General features: G+C 40.2%; 1 protein-coding gene across 2 annotated transcripts in view; it reads left to right on the top strand.

The window, feature by feature from the left end:
• Positions 1–21,609, top strand: part of NRXN1 (neurexin 1) — a 1,383,864-nt gene that overhangs the window by 403,037 nt on the left and 959,218 nt on the right. The gene's annotated exons all lie outside the window — the stretch shown is intronic.

Raw genomic sequence — 21,609 nt, 5'->3', positions numbered from 1 at the left:
CCAGTAGTGATTAATTTTATAAAACAGAATGCATGAGAATGGTTGTATGAAACACAATGAGAATGAAGAAAAGTGTGAAACTCTATGTACACAAACTTTGCAATCAAGCCCATATAAGATAAAAGGAATTACATTGGTTTGCATACAAAGTTCGTATACAAATTGTGTTTCACATGTACCAATCCTATTGATTTTTTATTTATTCTTTCATATGCATTTCATTTCATAGCATAATTGCTATCACCAGAAGGGAAAAACAATCCATTGCAATGTATTTGGAGGCAGTAAGCACAGTTGGTTTTGGTGCAGAAGGAACATAAAGAACCTGAAAAATAACATGTTGCCAGGAAGCCCCATGCAGGAAAGACTGTGATGGTCATTGGAACAATTAGGTGTCTCCCAGCTTACTGGGGCTGATGTGTTACAATGATGGGACACGCTGTTGGAACACTTACAGGATGAACATCATACGACTGACTTTATTCACTCTTAAGAGAACGTTGGTGGCGTGGTCCACAGAAAGTGGTCATCCTCATCAAGGACATCCCACTCTTGACTGTTTCAATCTACCAAAGACTCTACTAGAGAAGGATTTACAGCCTCAGAAACCCTCTGGAGGATCAGGTGTGAGCTCCAACTCCACCTCAAGGGTAACTGAAGGAGTGACTTTTACCTCTGAGTGTTGAGGACAGGGTAGCACATGGGTTGACCTTATAAAACAAGAAAAAGTCCATCTCAAGGATGAGAAGAAAGTGAGTCTCCTACAGAATGTCGAGTGCTGCCTCCCATTGATGTCATGGCCGTTAGGCTGTGGTGACTCTTTACTGATTGCCATGACAGTGTCTGCGGACTGCTTTCTGGAGAACGAAGGGCTGGCATAGTAAGTCCAACTCTCTGCCCCAGGCAGCCACACTGCTTTTCATGTGGTTTAAGGGGGTAAAATCCCTTTATAATGTCATAGGGCCGAGCCCTGAAACAGAGCAAAAGTGGAGTGAGTTCACCATAAATAAGCGAAAACTGGGAGGAGAGATGCTAAGAGAGGTTCAGTTTGTTGCTAAGGTCTTAATACAAAGTCAGTCAAATAGGAATGAGTGAATGGAGGAGTCTGGGGTTAGAACGCCACATAAGCCATCCTCAGAGAAACATTCAGCGTAAGGAGAAAAAAAGACTTTAAGGAACATTTGGAGGGACACTCTTGAAAAGAGATGTTAGTTAAAAATGGTGCAACCACTATGTCACTATGACGGTATGGCGCTTTCTCAAAAAGTCGCGAATAGAGATAACATTTGACCCAGCAATTTCACTACTGGGAATATACCCCAAGGAGATCACAACTGACATCCAGGCAGATATATGCACACCCATGTTTACTGCAGCTTTGTTCACAATAGCAAGGAGTTGAAAACAACCTACATGCCCACCATCAACAAACGAATGGGTAGAGAAGCTGTGGTATATTCACACAATGGAATACTATGCTCATTGAAAAACAAGGAGTTCATGCAATATTATTCAAAATGGGTGACCCTGGAGGACATTATACTGAGTGAAGTATCTCAGTCACAAAAGGACAAATACTGCATGGTGCCACTGTTGTAAAACAGGACTGACCTTGGGGTTGGGGAGAAAATGTGAAAGATAGGCTCAATAATGTATACTGCATTGAAAATAATGAGGGAGAAAACTGTTTCAAAGGGATATGTGATTAGGTATTTTTGTCATGACAGGAGTCTAGAGTGAAGGCTACATGGTGGAGTGGACCTGGGGGAGGGTTTGTAAAACAATGAAAGAATTTCTCTTTTACTTTTCCAAGAGGGTAGTGTACTGGGGGGAAGGTTGGGAGAGGGGGAGAGTGCAACAATGAATGAAAAGAAATCCAAAGTCTCTGTAAATTTTTGCTGAAATTAATAATAAATTTAAATTTTTTAAAATGGCTCAGAAAATACCTAGGAAACAATAACAACTTTATGACCATATTTTCTCATCATCTTATGATAAAGAGACTCAGCTCACTGCTGTGGAGTCAGAACTGACTTGTAGCTGGTCCTCCAGTGGGCTTTCAGAGGCCGTAAACGGCACTGAAGGAGATTACCCATTTTTCTCCCATGGAGCAGTTGGTGGATTTGAACCATGTACCTTGAGGTTGATAACTCCTTCCTGATTGATCCACCAAGAGTGTTCTTGTTATAAGAGAAAGAGGTCTTCCTCTTATAATGAGGTGATTCTAAGTGATTCCTGCAGAAAAGCATTTCTTTTACTCCATGAAATTGAAATTCTGCCCAGTTTTTGCCTCCTGTCTATCTATTATGTATGAATATGTTGAAACTAAATGTGGTAATATTCTAGCAATTCACATGGCATTTTTTTCCTGTAACAGAGTTGCCCCAAGCAAAGACTCAAGTGAGAAAAGTCTAGATCCAACATAATTCACACACACACACACACACACACACACACACACACACCCACACCCACACACACCCCTTTCCTAGTCTCCTCTCTGAGCCATACTGACTTTTATTCAGCACGCCCTTACTAATGAGCCTGGTTATCTGGTTCTCCAGTGCAACAGTGAGAGTGACAGCGGAGAACTTGAGACTGAAGAGAGACGTTGAGATCCTGAGACAGAAGGGAGGACTTGAATGCCGAGGCAAAGAGCTACATACCCAGAGGCATGATGATAAATGTTCACAAAGTTGAACCCTAAATCATCAAGAAACAAAAGTGAACTGAAAACATCATCTAAGAAGGTAAAAAACAAGCAGTTAATATATTTGATAAAGATTCATATATTAAAAAAATTATCTTCAACAAGCATTAGCTTTTGCAAGGTAAACTCAGCTCTCTAGAAATTCCCTTACCCAGGAAATTCCCAAGTAAATGAGGGATTATTAATCCCATCTTTAAATGCCTACTAACTTTCTCCAGGAATAGATGGTATACTAATTGACATATTTCAGCTAACAGATGCTGCCCAGGACGTGCTCACTATGTCAAGAAAACTGGAGAACAACCACTTGGCCAACTGACTGGAAGAGATCTGTATTTGTTCCAATTCCAAAGAAAGGTGACCCCAACAGAGTGTGGAAACTATTGAACAATATCGTTGATTTAACAAGCAAGCAAGATTCTACTGAAGATTATCCAAAAACGATTGGAACAGCACATCAATAGAGAACTGCCAGAAGTCTAGGCTGGGTTTAGAAGGGGTTGTGGTATAGGGATATTGTAGCTAATGTTAGATGGATATTGGCTGAAAGCAGGGAGTACCAGAGGAATGTCTATCTGTGCTTCATTGATTATGCAAAGGTGTTTGACTGTGTGGGCCATAACAAACTGTGGCTGACTCTGAGAAGAGTAGGAATATCCCAGAACACTTGATCGTGCTAATGTGAAACCTATACTTGGACCAAGAGGCAGTCGTCAGAACAGAGTAGAGTAACACTGCATGGTTCAAAACTGGGAAGGGCGTATGCCAGGGATGTGTCTTGTCTCCAAACCCTTTCAACTTGTATGCAGAACAGATCATCCTGGAGGCTGGGCTCTATGAGGAGAAATGTGGCATCAGGATTGGTGGAAGATCTATCAACAATCAGCATTGTGCAGATGATACAACCCTGCTTGCTGAAACTGAGGAGGACCTGAAATGCTTGCTGCAGAGGGTCAAGGACTGAAGCCTTCAATATGGATTGAGGTTCAATGTCAAGAAGACAAAGATTTTCACCACTGGACCAATCGGCAGCATCAGGATGGATGGTGAAGAGATTTGAGATTGTTCAAAGCTTTAGTCTGCTTGGCTCCACAGTCAACACTCTTGGCACCAGTAGCCAGGAAATTATAAGATGTATTGCGATGGGAAAGTCTACTGTTAGGGACTTCTGCAATCACATGTTATGCATTAGAGAGTTGGACAATGACTAGGGAAGATAGAAGGAGAATTGATGCCTTTGAGCTTTGGTGTTGAAGAAGAGTATTGAGGCTACCATGGACTCCCAAGAAAACAGATTCATCTTGGAGAGGGTTGAGTCAAGGATTCTGAGGCTTCGTCTGACATATTTTGGTCATATTGTAAGGAGAGACCGGTCCTTCGACAAGGACATCATGTTTGGGAGGGTGGAGGGCAGGCTCAGGAGGGGAAGGCCCTCTAAGAGACAGATTGATTTTGTGACTGTGGTAATTGGGATGAGTGTGATGGAGACAATGAGATTGGCCCAGGACAGAGCAGAGTTTATGGCTGTTGTACATAGGGTCGCTATGAGTTGCAGGCAACTCGACAGCACATAACAACAAACAATAACTTTCTCCTACCCCAAGCCTGTAAACAGCCCCACTATTTATTGGTTCTCTATAGTTACCTTCTTTCTTATAAGAGAAAATAAGCCCAAATACTTTATTTGATGTGTTTTCATTTCTATTTATGTTGTACATTCTTACATTGGGGTTTCCCCCCTCGTGTTTGCATTGAGTGCTAACCATGTTAAATGCTGCACCCGTTATCAAAGTATAAAAAGAATCTCGTGTCCTCATCCCAACACTGATGTTAGAGCTGAGTTAGGAAGTGAGTTAACTGGGTTAAATTCAAGTCTTCCTTTTCATGAAATTCAACAAATTGCTGCTGGCGTTCTATAGACATTAATTCCCTTTTACGTGCACAGCACAGAAGATGCCCTGACCTGATAACCCATCAGCACACATTTCAGTGTGTCTCTGCCGAGGGAGTGACCTTGTCTCATTGACTTGGCAAGAGTCCCTACCCGCAACCTTTAATGCTGTTACCTCCCTGGAGAAGAAACTGGGATGTCGTGGAGATCGCTGAAATCAAGGTCTTTGTGTACAGAGTTGAAATCAAGGTCTTTCTAAGAAATTGTATTGGAAGACAAGATTTTGTTGGACTCAGATTTTACTTGTATTATCAGAGTGGTTTCATATAGCGTCCTATAGATCGTAGCTGTAGTTTGATTTGCTTCACTTTATTAAGGAAAATAAGGGACAACACTTTTTATAGATGGACAGAGGACCTTGAATGAGTGAGTTCTTTGGTTGGTCTTCTCCCTGTGTTGGATTGCATAGTTTTACAATGACAAGATTCCATATGTGGGAAACAATGCTATATTCCCGACAGAATGGCTCCCTTTAGGAAGAGGCAAGTATTATTTCAGGTTGCAGACATAACCAATAATATATAATAAAACGCTAAAATGTGTACTAGGCTTGAGAGCCTAGGTAGACAAAAAAGTTTCCACTTATACTGAAATCTCCTAACTCATATGGCTTCGTATTCTGAGATCCCCTGTGCTTTTTGGTTACCCTTTATTCTCTCCAGAGCAGTAAGCTAGCCAGCACTTTCCTAACACAATTTGGAAACTCCAGTTTTCCTCTATGTATTCCACAGGAAACATGGTTCACTAGCCGAGAGAAACCAGGAAGGACCAGGAGCTTATAACATAGCAAAATAGATCAAGTTTGCTTTTACCAAAACAAAGCATCATAGTGCAGTCCTCTTGAAACGCTCACTCTGCATCCCTGAGCTCTCTTCTTCTGTGAAGAGAAGATCCCACAGATGCCCATTTTTACTTATTAAAACCAGCTCTGAGCAAACCAGCACAGATGCTCCTCTGTGAAGGTGGAAGTGACCAGTCAGATAAGGATCCCGGATGAAATGCCCAGGAGGCGGTCTGGATGAGCGAAGGAGTCTACCAGATGCTGAGAAGCAGTGCAGGCTGTGAACTGAGGGAAACCAAGTCTGCTCTGTCGGTGGCCTTGTTCAAGGGCAGCTCATTTGTGTTCTTCAGGAAGGGAAACCCAGCAAGGCTGAAACCAGATGTTTGAAGTTTTTAATAAAAATTAGAGCGTGAAACTTTTTTATATAAAACTTAAGCATTTGTTGAGGTGACAGTGGTTTCACATGTTTTTCAATACTATAGTGTTGTTATGTTCTGTTGAGTCAGAATCTACTTATAGCTGGGCCTCCAGCAGGTTTTCAGAGAATTAGAAATCACCCGGGAGAAGACCGCCCATCTTTCTCTTGGGGAGTAGCTCGTGGATTCAAACTGTGTGCCTTTGGTTTGGCAGTGCAACTCCTTACTCACAAGGCCACCAGTGTCCCTTATATATTTTAGGGCATTATTTTTATCATAGGAGTATGCAATGAGGGTTGCAGAGTGGATTATATTTGGGGGTAGGGGGTGGGGCTTGGGGAGGTGTGGGGGGGATTGTGTACCAATGAGGGAGTTTTTCTTTTGCTTTTCAAGGAGAGGAGCAAAAGGGAGGGGGGAGGTGTTTGTGCGGGGAGAAAGGTGCAACAATGAATGAATGGAATCCCAAAATCATTGAAATGAAAAATAAAAAACCTAAATTAAAAAAAAAAAAAGAGCCAGCCAGACCTTGACAAGAGAAAATGTCCTGCCAACCAATTATTTTCATTCTAATTTAATTTCAGAACGCATTCTGATCTTTTCAGTTTCTTTTCTGAATTCAAAGTTGGGTGAATGTGAGACTGCAGTTATTAAACAAAAAAAGTGTGTCTTTCTCGTTCCTACAAGGCTTCACACACAGGAATCTGAAAGAGGAGGAAAGAAATAGCTCTAGACTGCCGATAGTGCCCTTGTTGACGTTAGGTGCTGTCAAGTTAAGTATGACTCCTAGCGATCCTGTGAACAACAGGCCTGGAGCCTTTCCTAGCCTGTGCCATCCCCATCATCTCTGATACACTCTAGCCTATTGATACCATCACTGTGTCAATCCACGTCATTGGGAGGACTTCCTCTCTCTTGTTGACCCTAGACCTTTCTAAGACTGATGTCTATGTCCAAGAAATAGCTTCCCCTAGCAGCATCTCCAAAGTGTGAGAGACAAAGCTCCACCATCCATGCCTCCAAGGAGTACTCTGGTTACACATTTTCTAGGATGTGTCTGTCTGTTTTGATAGCAGTCCATGGGACAGTCAGTTCTCTTCCCTAACAACATTGTTCAAAGGCATCATTTCTTCCTGTGATGCATGGCAGGTGATTGAGAAGACCTGAATCTGGTTCACCTTAGTCTTCAAAGTAACAACATTGCTCTTCAGTACTTTGGAGAGGTTTCTGATAGCAGATTTGCCCATTGAAAGCACCAATCATTAAAAGCCCTAATAACAAAAGCACTCCCAAACTTGGGCTTGGTATCCTTGTAGGATAAAAGTAGAACACAGCAGAGCACAATTCTAGGTGCACAGCCCGGAAGATCATACAGAAGTTTGTACTGTGATTTTCATTATGCAAAAGAAATCTTGTTAGATGAGGAGCATATGCATGTGATATTTTTGCCACTAAGTGCCTTTAGACCAGAAATAAGCAAATGGAGCATTTGTTCAGTTAGTATTTTATATAAGATACTACACAATATTGAGGAAAAATTACCAGTAATATTTGTAAAATGAATTCGAGAATACTATAGCAGTAATTCAGATATGAACTTAGTGTGTCTGGCGTTGGGTTGGATGAAGTCTTGTTGAGTTGATAGTGCAGTGGGTTAAGTCCTCAGTTCTGAAGCAAAGAGATGAGGGGTTTTAACCCACCGGCTGTGCTGCTGGAGGCATCTGGGACACTCTACTTTGACTAAGATTTGCAGGCACGGCTGTTCTGGAAGGCTGTTGTACTTTGCCCTATAGGATGGCTGAGTCAGAATCAACTTGGTGGCAATGAGTAATACCTGTCTGGGGTTAAAAATGGAGTGGGGGTGGGGGGAAAGGAGAAAAAAGGGGAATAATATTCCTTCCCAGAGAACATGATGAATCTTGGATCTGAAGAATAAAAGGATCAATGGGTTTGTCAGTAGTGTGTGGGAGAGAAAATGATTGTAATTTAGGCTTGTGAAGTTAGAAACGGGAGGGGAACCTTTACATAGAAATGGTAAAATGCTTTGGCAAGGCTGGTGACCAGATTCCTGTGTTGATTTCAGAATAAGCTAAGAGAGTGATTTTCCTTGAGGTGTAGAGAGAAGGGCAGAAGGCTCTTTCTTGACTGCTGTGTTTTTATGCACATAACATACACATGATAAAGGTTTTGCAAACCAGGCAACCTCCTCCTATGTTAATTTCCTTCTCATGTTACCTGTACATAATCTAAGCATGTTATTGTGTACCATCAAGACACAATTAGTCTTTAGAGGCAGTAAGTAGCATGGGAAGAGATTGCCCAGCTTTTCCCTGTGGAGTGGTTGGTAGATTTAAACCACAAACCTATGGATTGACAGCACAACTCCTTAATCCTAAGGCACCAGAGCTCCCTATACGTGCGCCGTTTACATGTGAACTCTGTGTGAAAAAATACAGTGTGTCTTAGTAGACGATAGCAGTAGTGGGACCGAAGAATAGAATACCAAAGAAAGAAACAAAGCTAGCAATGTAAAAGTTAAAGCAAAGAAATTTAATTTGCAATGCCAATAATAATAAATCTTGTTTAAGAGAGATTTTTCATCTCTGGCACATAAGGAAACTTATTTTAATCTTTTTCTTTTTCTTTTCTTTCCTTTTTTTTTTTGTAAGAAAGCAATCAAATGTGAATCCATGAGTAAGAATTGTGGTAATCACAGCACAGATCTGGACCAAGGTGACATTTCTGGTCATTTTCTTGTGCCCTAAGATGAACAGATCTGAACCTTCACCTCTCTTGTGCTGTCCTCACTCTCTCTTTGTGGATAGAAAAATCCTCATTGTGATGTAGGTTATTTGCCCGTGAAGCTGAACTCTGGTTTTCAATGTGTGTCAGTTTAAGGCAGGAAGAGAGATTTGGGGGAAAATTTAACTGTACTAAAACAAAAAAAAAACACCTATGCATAACTTCTGCAATTGTCTCAAGTTGATTTTTTTTATATGCACATCCATGCTTATTATAACTTATTTTATAACATCAAAGAGTTGGACACAGCCCAACTGTTCATTAACAGATGCATGATTAAAAAAACTATAGCGTAGTACACAATGGACAAGTTGATTTAAAAAAACCAAAAAAACCCCTTATCTTTTAACAGAATTCTTTATAATCCCCGTATATAGTTAACAATCTAAAATGCAATTATAAATGATATAGTTCAGCCATTAGTGTGGATTTAGGTTATAAATGTGTCCACTTTATTACAGTTTGGTGCAATGTGCCGTAATAAGGAGTGGTGGGCAACCCCATAAACTGCAAAAAAAAAAAACAACCAAAAACCAAACCAGGGTATTTTGCACAAAATGCAATCGCATTACTGAGAACTGTTTGACCAAAGTGAGCATTTCCAATAGTAAATCACACAGAAGGGGATTGCCTGTTTTTCTTCTGCAATGCGGCTGGCAGATTTGAACCACATGCTTTGGGGATGGCAGCAGAGATTCTTGACCATTTGGCCGCCATAGCTCACTAAGACTCTTTTTTGAAATTTCTTTAAATAAAATTTTTATTTCATACTGATTTGCTTACAAAGTTTGTATACGTAGTTTTCACACCAGATCTTTAACCAACCGTGCCCCCCCCCGATACTCATACACATGCTACAATAATAGTTTTATACAGTACTTGACCATATAGGAATGAGGTAGTTCACTTAGCATAATGCGCTCCCATGTTAGGTAGTGATTTACACAATCACTGCTCCTGCGTGCTGCGTAGTATTCCATCACATGAATGTACTATCATTTCTCAACCCATTTGATTCCTTAGACTCTTAATAGGCCCACAATAATTGATACGTGACTAAATAACTATAAATGGATTTATATATCTTTATGTAATCCTACTTTTGTTCAACTAGTCTGTAAATGTGTTACTCTATAAGAGGCTGTTGTATAATAACATCTGGTGCCACCCTTTCCAGTAGGTCTCACAATTAGTACAGCCGTTCAGGTTATGAGAAAGGAGAATATGAGTTGCCAGTCTTTAAAAATTACTCCTGTGTAACAGCCCAAGATTGCTTTTGTTACTTTCCTAGACCTTTGCCCATGACACGCACCATTGTACTGTCTTGCTGACTTCTGGGATTATCAGCCGCTCAAAATTGCAGCCCGTGTCAGCCCGTAACAATGCACGATGGTGTTCTGTCTCGGAACTGCATGTCACACTGACTTACCCTCGTTTTAGTCTCTCTACCTCCAGACAGACAGCAAGGTCTGACATTGTGGACTGTGACAATGTAGTGTCACTCTACCTTTAGAGCTCGCGCACCTGCCAGCCACGGTGTGACACTCCTAATAGATTTGTCTTCTCTTCTGTACAAAGGAAATTCATCGTCATGATTTTGAGGCTGTCGCCACTATCCACGCTGAAAACCAACTCTCACCTTTTTAATAAACTAAGAAGATGTTATTGCTGCTGCTGCTACAGTTATGTGTCATTGAGTTAGAACTCGCTCAGAGCTGAGCCCCCAGCTAGGTGTCAGTGACTGAGAGGAAACTGCCCATCTTTCTTCCAGGGGTGTATTTGAACTGCTTGCCTTTGGGTTGGCAGTGCAACTCATTGCTATTAAGCCACCAGCGTTCTCTAAAAATATAGTGTTGCTGTTCCATCCCATCAAATGGCACCTGATCCTTAACTGACCCTCCGGTGGGTTTTCAGAGGCCACACATTGCAAGGAGGAGATTGCCCACCATTCCACCGACAGAGCATCTGGTTGAATCCAGCCATGTGCCGTTGCACTGTCAGGGCATTGCCTTCCCACTAAGCCACCAGAAGTCCCTTAGAAAGACAGTAGACGGTATAAAGGAACAAGAATAGTTAGATTTGTTGTGTATTTGTTGTTGTTTTAGGTGCCTTCAAGTCGGTTTTGAGCCGTAAAATAGGTATTTCCTGCAGTTCTTACTCTATAGATGATACGATCTAAGACTTCGAAAGCTCAAGCTGTGTGCCTAGGATCACACAGCCCGCAAGTGGCAGCACACAGTTTTAATGACTATGCTGATTCCCAGCCATCATCACATCCCGTAAGTGGGATGTGTACAAACATCATTGCCTTCATAGCAAACTACTTGCTGTGATTAGTTACAGTAGGGACATGCTCCCAAGGGTCGAATGTTGCGATCTTGTCTGTTTGTCCCACCATTGTATGGTTTGGAGGGAGAGGGGATATGGATGAAATAAGTTAATGCTCGAGTATTATTATACATAGAGAGTATTATTTCACAATTGGTATTTACTAATGTGTCAAGGTATGATGTTGTGCTAATTAGTTCACATATGCCTAAGAAGACATAGTGTGTTGGGAAGGTCTGTTCTCAGAGGCCTCTCCAAAGTACTGAAGAGCAACAGTGTCAATCTGGAGACTAAGGTGCGCCTGATACAGGTCATGGTCTTTGCAATCACTTGTTATGCATCAGAGAGCTGGACAGTGACTAGGGAGGATAGAACAAGAGTTGATGCCTTTGAGCTGTGGTGCTGGAGCAGAGTATTGACTGGACTTCTAGAAGAACAAACAGGTTTGTCCTGGAGAGGGTGAAACCAGGCTGCTCTTTGGAGGCAAGGATTCTGAGGCTTTGTCTGACATACTCTGGGCATGTTGAAAAGAGGGATCAGTCTTTGGAGAGGGACGTCATGCTTGGGAGAGTGAAGGGACAGCACAGGAGAGGGAGACTCTCGATGAGATGGATTGATTCAGTGACTGGGGTAATGGGGGTAGGTGTGTCAGCGTCAGTAAGATTGGCAAGGGATAGAGCTGGGTTTAGGGCTGTTGTACATGGGGTTGCTATGAACCTCAGGATGCTCGAGGGCACATAACAACAACAACAGCAATGCCTAAGAAAAGATCAAGGCTCTGCTTCTAGTGCCCTTACGTGGATGCCACAGCATACAGGACCTTCATTCCTGCTTGCCAACTATGTTTCAGTCCATTTGGTTTTTATCCTCCAGGGAAAAATGATCAAAACTATTTAAAACTTACAACTCTCTTTCATAGCTAACCCTCCATTTCGCCTAGGCTGTAAATTTGACGGGGAGAGGCTGCCCGTCTGTTTCCTTCAGAGCTGTTGGTGGATTTGAACTGCCAAAGAGTTACCACCAGAGCCCACAGACACTTGTGACAGTCAGTGATAAAACAACCCAAAGATGTCCTTGAACCCATGGGACATAAGCATAGATGAAAGAATCATTTATACTTTTAATTTGGAATATTAGAAAATTTAATCTGAGACAAATCCATTTCTTCACCCTAAATGGTAAAAATGGGAGGTGTCATGTTGCTGTATCATTAAACTTAAGGTAATGTCTTTTCATCTTTTGTGAGGATCATGTAAGACAAAGAAAAAGTATTTGAAAACCTCATCATCGTCATTGTTTCTGTTGATTGCTGTCTAGTCGAGCATCACTCATAGCAACTTCATGAACAAGAGAGCTAGTGCCTTTCAATATCCATTGTCATTACAGAGGTTAATAACGACCTTTCACAGTGAAAGAGAAGGTCCCATTGTCTGTACTATTTCACAACAAAAGAGAGCGGAATTGCCCCTTAGGTTTCCAAAGCCATAAATCTTTGTGGGAACTGATCGCTTCATCTTCCTGCTGTGGAACTGTCGTAGAATTGAACCGCTGACCTTTTGGTTAGCTAGCCCAGTATTTAAGCCACTAATACACCAGAGCTCCACATCATGGACATTGTTGTTATTGTTATGTGTCGTCAAGTCGCTTGTGACTCATAGCGACCCTATGTACAACAGCCCTAAACTCTGCTCTGTCCTGTGCCAATCACACTGTCTCCGACACTCCTATCCCGATTACCCCAGTCACTGAATCAATCCACCTCATAGAGGGTCTTCCCCTCCTGTGCTGTCCCTCCACCCTCCCAAGCATGATGTCCCTCTCCGAGGACCGGTCCCTCCTTACAACATGTCCAAAGTATGTTAATCATTGGCATTAGAAACATATAAATAATGCACTTCATTTCGAGGAGATGATCATATGGGTTTTAAAAAACATTGGCGGTGAAGGCCATAGAGTTGAAAGGAATTATCAGAGAAACTGAAGAGAAGACATGGTAACACGTGTTAGTGGTATGGAATTAAAAGGTGGAACCTTAAGAGTTACTTTTAGTTAAAACCTATAAAGTTAATAAATGCCAATACAATCTTTCTAGTCCAATCTTGGAGGTAGAGAAGAATCAGGGGTGGGTGGGAAGTACAAGTTTTATTATATATTGGTGTGTAGGGAATAGGGGCAGGAATTTAGCAAGTCTGTCTCTCCTTGAACACTGCAGGCACTTAAATGGCGAAGACAGAGCAGAGAAGGAAAACCTTTCCTAGTATCTTCTCTCACCCAGTGTTCGGCCCCATGATCACACCCACATTAATTAGTTGGTCTGATCTTGTCAGTGTTCCAGACATAGACACAATCCATACATCAGAACTGAAAGGAAGGAGCTCTCAGCTACAAATTGTAGGCATAGAATGGAAAATGCCAAGGTTTAAGAGAAGTAGCTTTCACCTATAGCTCATAGGAGCAGATCAGCAAATGACAACCAAAAAAACGGGCTTCATTTTGATAAGGAAGCCTTCAGTAATTGCTATGTTCGGCTAAGAGAAAGCCTTCCCTTTTAAAATATTATAAATTTAGGTTCATCTTTGAATAGTTTGTTGAGAGGTTAACATATGTGAGTTGCCAAAGACAGGGTCTTTTGCTTCAGATGTTACATAGTCTTAGTTTCACACTATTACAGGATGTTTGGAAAATGGTTAGTTTCCTGTGACTTTCTTGTTAATTGCGTGTTCGCCCAGGAAGGAGCTCTCTTTATATATAAACTTCGGCACCTTCTGTGGTCGTTGCATTGCACTTTTATAAGGATGTCATCTCAAATAATGGGATACATTCTAAAGATTCTCAATAGCCAACAACAATGGAATTCATCTAAATTCTCTAAAGAAGAACATTTTTGCATGTGAAAGGAAACGTACATTTTCATGCAGGCTTGTGTCTTCATGTTATATGAGTCCAAACAATGCTTGATCATAATGTGTTGGTGAACTTGCCCCTCAAATCTGTCCTACCAAACAAAACAGCAGATGCAGTGCTTAGAATGGTGACTTGATAAAATTAGAATAATTCAACAGAAAAGAAAAGGGAATGCTCTAGAAAAAGAAGTGTTATTAGCAATTGGGAGGGTGAAGGGGATATTCGTTTAATAACGTCTCAGACCCTTGTCCAGCTAAAAATTCTTAAGTGTATTTTGAGTGATAGACAGGTTGATGGAATGAAAAAAAATATACAATGCCATTGATATCCAGTTGGAACCAACTCACAGCTGACCCTCCAGTGGGTTTCTGAGACAGTGAATTGCATCAGGAGAAATTGGCCAGCTTGCTTCTGTCGAGCAGCTCATGGCTTCTAGCTGCCAGAGTGAGTTGTGGTTTCTGTATTAGTGGTGCAATTCTTTAAGGACCGTGCCATCAGAGCATCCCAGAAGTAAGAAAATTATGTGTATGTGCATGTATGTGTGTGTGTGTGTGTGTATGCGTTTTATGTACCAAATCAGAACAGACTCATAGCTGATCCTCTAGGAAGTTTTCAGTGAGAGTAAACCACAGGAAAAGAGATTATCTTTCTCCTGTGGAGCAACTGGTAGATTTATGGAGAGAGAAAGAGAGCGAGTGAATTCTCCTGGCTTAGTAGAAAGGAATTGTGTTGCCAACACAAAGCATATGGTTTGAATTCACCAGCTTCTCCTTGGGAGAATGGGCAGTCTCTGCCACGCAGTTTATTGCCTCTGAAAACCTGGATGGTCAGCTATGAGTCGCTTTCTACTGGGCACACATAACACCAATAGCATATATGTGTTTGTGCCTCTCTCTGTGTGCACATGCACAAATACACACACACACACACACACACACTCTCACAGATTGTTGTTACATGCTCTATTCTGAGCCAACCTTATTGTCTCTGATGCACCTACCTTCATTACCGTAGTCACTGAATCTGTCTTTTGAAATTGTCTTCCTATAAACTTTGATTCCAGATGCTTCTAAGGGTGGCATTTTAATGTTGGAGATGATTTGCTCCGATTTCAGAAGCAGCACTAAATATTAATCCTCTCAGTGTATATGAAGCTAATGTGGGCTTGGGGATGGTGAGGTGGAAATAGAAGAAAGGAACTAGAATGGGTAATATTCTTTTTTTTATCTTCTCTAAGGAATATTGAATAAGGGCATATTTATTTCCAAGTATGATAAAAAAGTTAATTAATAGAGCATTTAAAGAGTGACTTTTTCAAATACAGAGCAAGGAAAGAGAATATCTCTTTATAATTTTGTTTTATACTTAATCTTTCTCCATGTGACACACTATAACTTATACATCAGGATTTTTTAAAAATTCACCTTTTCCCAAAGAAAAAAGCAATCTGGTGGGGGAGGGGAGGGAGGAAAGTGTGCAACAAGGAATGACTGGAAACCCTAGTTCTTTATAAACTTTCATTTTAAAAAATTATCTTGTATATGTACAGAGATCACATTCCCAGAAGTCTAGGCCAATTACTGAGCCAATTTTGACAAAATATAGCAATAAGTGAAAATTCTCCAAACAAATCTAATTAATTCAATTGCTTGGCTATCTGACTGAATCAGACCAGTACATTTAATTACATTGATAGATTTGGGAACTAAGTTTTACAGAGGGACCTTGAGTCGGCAAATAAGAGTGAAATACAGTGGATTTCCTTTCAAAGAGTCAGAAAATAGTAAGGTCTGCTTAATGGCATTCATATCCTTAGATAACAGCACCATTGATTTGTTCCAAGGTTTCTTAAGAGCTGACTCTTCTCTACAGTCACGGCCAAACTTCTCTGGCAGAGAATATTAATTCTATGTTGATTGTAGGAAGCTCTTTATAATTCCGACCATGATATTCTTCTACCCAAGTGTCGTGGGAATATCCCAGACTGACCAGCTCCTCTTCTCCCTACCTCAGAGTTAGACTCATTCTAGAGACACAGATTTTTAACAAGCGCTTCGAATGTGACGACTGTAGGATATACATAAGTTATTAGGCTCTTTTGTGGCTTCTTAATGCAATTCATGTTAAAAACGAACAGTAAAAGCTAGTTCAGACCCATTAACTGTCTTCTAATTCATTACAATTAAATAGAAGTGTCCCTGAGAGTTTTCTAGGCTGTCATCTTTACATGATGGATTGACACAGTGCCTGAAGCAGTGCGAGATGCAGAGCCCTCTGACAAGATATGTCAGAGATGCTGAGGACGGCACAGGATAGGACAGAGTTCCTCTTTGCTGTTCATAGGCCCACTCAACGGGGCATAACAACAACAACAATCTTTTCAAAAGCAGATTTCCAAGTTCCCTCTCCCCAGTGGATAATCTATTAAAAGTGTGGACTTTTCAGTTATCGTCTGAGTACTTTCCCAGTGTGTTCTTTCAGGACCTTTTGTTTATACTTACCTGGTAGCACAGAATTGTTGCAAGCGGTCAGTCGACCCTCTTTGTTGTTTATGAATGACCCTTGTTCTGTATCTTTATATTTCATTCTCTGAAACTAAACTTCATTTCAAACTAAATACTTTATAGTCTCTAATACGGCGTATCACAGATAGTGCATTGTTTTATGTATAGTGAATTAAATTCTTGAATGTCGAGTAGATTTGTGACATGGATTCATAATAGCTTTTTATTTCTATCTTACTTCGTTAACTAGATAGACTTGTAATACTCAATGCGTAATGTGACCGTCTCAAGCATAATTTAACTTTACTTTCTTTGAAAGCCTTTAGTATTAGCATATTCTCTTCATTTTTTTCTTGTGTTAATGAAGGATAATGATTTTATGAGTGTTTATGGTGGTATTATGGTGACCTATTGGTTAAGGAATTGGTGGTGTTGACCCAAAGGTAGACGGTTAGAATCTACCAGCTGCTCCAAGGGGCTCAGATGGGCCTTCTCCTCCCCTGTGAGTTATGGCCTCCGAAAACTTGCTAGAAGGTCAACTGTGAGTTGAATGTGGCATAATATCAGCAAGGAAAGTGGGACATTAATACTGCAGAAATAGAATTTTGCCTGTCACTTTGCATGAAGGCGATCCAAGTTACACTGATGATAAATAAATTTTAGTGTAGTTTACAGACTAAGAAAAATGACCTGATGATCTGCTTCTGAAAATCACCCAACAATCACAGCTCCCTGATTCCCAGCCCATTGTGGGGATGATATGAGGGGGAACAGTGTTTTCTTTCATTGTCCTAAGAGTCACAAATTGAGGGCCAATTATTGGCAACTAACAACAGTGCACCATGTACTTAGATAATATGTATTAGGTCTGGTAGCAGTAGCCAGGTAGATACCAGTATAATCCCCTTCACTAAGGAGAGCATGAAAGCTCAGGCTGGAGAACTTGTCCAACAAGCAACAGCTAGTAAGTACGGAGAGAATGAAGCATAAGCAATCTAGACTAAAACTTCCAGTCTTATAATTAAGCTTTGTCACCTTTGTTTGGGGACTTTCCTATAAGGTTTTTTTTCTCCCTTTAATACATTCCTTGCCATCTTGTTTGGATATTAAAATTCATGCATATTTTTTGATAGCATTATCTACAATAGCCACAGTAGAATCAAACCCTCTCCACTTTCCCTCGTCCTTTTCTTTTCCATTAATTCTTCTGTCTTCAACCTTCTGCTTGCTGGGCTTCAGCCAGCAGGGAAAATGCTGTTGTTAATTGTTAATTTTTGATAATTCTAAGGAATAAGAACCTCTCTGGTGTTAATGGTCCACTTACATACCAATCTGTTGGGTTTGGGGGGGAGTGTTCTGTTTGTTTAAATATTCTCCATCTTTTTTCACATTCAGAATTTTACTTAACAGATTCTAATTTCAACCCAAATTCATTGTTATTTATTGAGGGATTTTTTTAATGTGTTTTTTTCTTAATTTTATATTGTTTGCTCACAGCGTTCATATGCGGTGTGTTTCACTCTTAATTCATATTGTGTTTCATACAGTCATTCCCCTGCATTATATTTTATAAAATCAATCGCCATTGGACCTTGCCCATCATTACCCAGTCTTTTCACGTTCCTGCCGGATCCTTCCCATTTCCTTCATCTCTTCTCTCCACCTACCTGTTCAGTCTCCATCCACAAGTTGCACGGGAAGAGATTACCCATCCTTCTCCCATAGAACAGCTGGTGTTCTTGAACCTCATACTTTTGGGATTGCAGCGCAGATTCTTGCCATTAGGCCACCAGAGCTCCATTAATATAACACATCATTTACTAATTATATATATGTTTAGTGACTAGCCATCATTTTTGTTATTTTTAAAATACTTTATGGAACTCAGATTCTGCAAAGAACAAGATGCTTGAGATGAGCAAATTAAGCTCATTTGCCCCAATTTGATTTTAAGCTGAAGTAACCATAAAAATATAAGAATGACTCAGAGTTTAATTAGTGAATTTTGGAGATGGTATATAAATATTGTTTGTTTACACAGCATTGGAAGGAATTGAGTTAATGTATCTCACTGTTATTCTAGTTTATAATCATCCCCCCGGCCAAATGCAAATGGATTTCTTTCCCCTTAATTGCACTGCCTATTTAATAGGCAAGCCAAGTCTCGTTGATTTCCTGACACAGCACAAATTTAAATTATGTTTTCCAAACTTTGGTAATCTAACACAACAAATTAAGCTACTCTTAAATCCTGTCTGTGTTCCTATTATTAACTGGTAGTTCAGAATATTCAAGCGGCATGTGAGGAGTAAAGAGAATCACCAATCATTTTTAAAATCTATTGATTCCCAAAATAGCATTTGTGGTTTATGGGAAAATGTAATGTCGATACTTGGATAGATAGGCTACTATATTTCTCCTAGAACTTGTGTTTTTCACGTCCAGTTCGGCCAGTCTATAATGACACTCTTTGCTTCCTCTTCAGAACTTATTTCTCCTCTTCCATTTCCTCCCTGTGTTGACTGGGCCATCACTCACTCAGCCCAGAAATCTGGGCATCACCTCCCTCTTCTTGCTGGACCTCAGCAGTCACAGATTTGTGAGGGATTTTTCTCCTTCAAGTGCTCTTGGAAGTTCCCTCTCATCTCCACACTACTGTGTTTTAGATCCATATCATTCGCCTAACTTGTTACATTAGCCTCGCAACTGCCCTCCGACTCCTGTCTTTCATTCCATTTCCTCATTGTACATGTTAAATATTACTTTCATATAATTATTACTTGTGTCTGCATGGCAAAGCTCAGAAGAGTGTCCTTGCCTCAGTCTCTGTCTGCATAACTCATATACTTTTTTCTTTTACCAAGTGCTGTCCCCTGATCCTAGTCAACCCAAGATGTATTTACATGGTGGCTTAAGCAATGCTCTGTGGAGTGTCAGAGTTGATGAAGATGGCACGGAGGAGGGCAGGGTTCAGGCTGACTGTTCATCAGGGCGCTATGAGTTGTATTTGATGGCATCTAACAACAGCACAACGTGGCCTTCCTACAAGTTGTCGCTTCTTTACAAATGCCTTCCTTTTTTAGGTCTCTAAGCTTTTTCACTCAGAAAAGAATTGGTCTACCATTGAACCATTTCAAGAAACAGCATATGAACAAGGTCTAACAGTGCTGAAGGAAAAAGTCAAAGCTGAACTGAAGGCAGTGGCAAAAAAGTAAAGCTCTAGGAATGGATGGAATACCAATTGAGGTGTTTTGCAAACAGATGCAACCCTGCGCGTGCTCACTGGTCTAACAAGAAATTTGGAGGGCAACTCACTGGTCACCTGAGTGGAAGACATCAATATTGGTTCTCATTTAAAAAAAATAAAAGTGGTACTACAGAGAGCAGAAATTATAGAACAATATCATTAATATGACACATAAGTCCAATCTTAATGAAGGTTATGAAAAATGACTGTATATCAAGAGGAACTGCTAGAAGATCTAAATGGATTCAAAAGAGGCTGTGGAATGAGAAATGTCATTGCTGAAATCAGACGGATCTTTGCTGAAAGCACAGAATACCAGCAAATGTCATTTGCAGTTTCATGTTTATTAATGAAAGATATTCTTCTATGTGTATACCATCATAAATTTTGGATAACAGTGACAAGAATGGGAATTCCAGAACACTTAGTTGTGCTCATTTGAAAGCTTTCAGAGACTGAGAAATAGTTGTTTTAGAACAAAGGAGCATTGCATTGTTTAAAATGAGGAAAGGTGTTCATCCAAGTGGCTTTCTTCCTCCATACCAATTCATGCTACATGCTGAACGAATCATCTGAGAGGCTGGAGTATGTGAAGAAGAATGTGGAATCAGAAGTGGGAAAAGACTCGTTCACAATTGATATTATGCAGAAGATGCAACATTGCTTGCAGAGAGTGAAGAAGATTTGAAATTACAGAAGATCAAAGACTATGACCTTCAACATGGATTAGAACCTACCTCAAGAAAAAACCATCTTCAACACTGGAACAATTATGTTATGCTAGATATACATACATACATAAAAATGTTTCATGTAAATGTCTCCTCTATTTGGTTATGATTTTTAATGAAAATTTACAATAAAATTGGCTCTTCATTCTCATAAGTCAATCCTTAAGATTATCTTTCTATTATTGTGTTCTACATAGAACAGTGTTGGTGGTGATACAAGAGCGTGTCTTACATTCTTTCCACCTAAAGAAAAGAATGATACCCTAGACATTTCTATGAAGTATAAAATCAAAGGCACTAGGTCCATATTCTTTTTTTTTTAATGTTTATTTTTTTCAAAGAAAAATGGCAATAGCCAATTGGAAACCTACTTATTCTTCAACTCCAATTTTGTTTAAATTTAGAAGCAACTTACTGATTTACTATTTTACACAAACCCCCCCCCCCCTTTTCCCCTTTAAATGTTTACCATCTACTCGTGCTGAATCCTTCCAAGGAGATTGCTCCAACGTTTATCTCCAGGTCCTCGCTTTGCTCCTTTTACCAAAAAAAAATGCAAAACACAATTCCATCATGCATCTTAAGGGCTCCAATCGTCAAAAATAGGAAAAAATATTCTTTGGAATAGCCAATTGAGTTGAATGAAAAAGGAAAAAAATATCCACACGAATGCGGTTTGGTTGGGGCAGGAATCCACTCCTATGTTCCTGGTAATCCGATCCGGCTCCATGAATCCTTGTAATTCATCCTCCCTATCCTATCCACATTCTGATTTGAATCCAATGATCCAGCTCCAAGGATTGGGATCCAGTGAGCCCTCTCCAGTCCAAACCTTTATAACCAGCAAAATCAAAAAAGAGGAGGCAAAATGTTAGATACTGTAATCAAAAAAGGTTTCTGGGGAATGATGAGTTATGTCTGTCATCAGTTTTAACAGATGTACATCAATAACTATCAAATTCCCCAAAACAAGTTTCTGAATGGTGTTCAGATAAAATTTTAGAAACTTAATCATTATAGAGACTAATTGGGAGAAGCATTTAATATTTACAGTTCAACTGATAATGCCAACACTTGTTACTGTACAGCGCATTACAGGTTTGTGGTTGCCAAGAGCCAAGTAGTTGAATTTTACTGGAACTGCTACCCACCTAAAACTGAACTAAATCTCCCCATTGGCAATTTGTATATTAAAGTGTTTTAAACATGAGTCAGTTATGACAATTAGTTTAAAGGGG

Source organism: Elephantulus edwardii, unplaced genomic scaffold (assembly GCF_000299155.1).
Source record: "Elephantulus edwardii isolate Elephantulus edwardi_28Jun2011 unplaced genomic scaffold, EleEdw1.0 scaffold00011, whole genome shotgun sequence".
Classification (NCBI taxonomy): Eukaryota; Metazoa; Chordata; class Mammalia; order Macroscelidea; family Macroscelididae; genus Elephantulus; species Elephantulus edwardii.
This window is presented reverse-complemented; position numbering and strand designations above follow the sequence as displayed.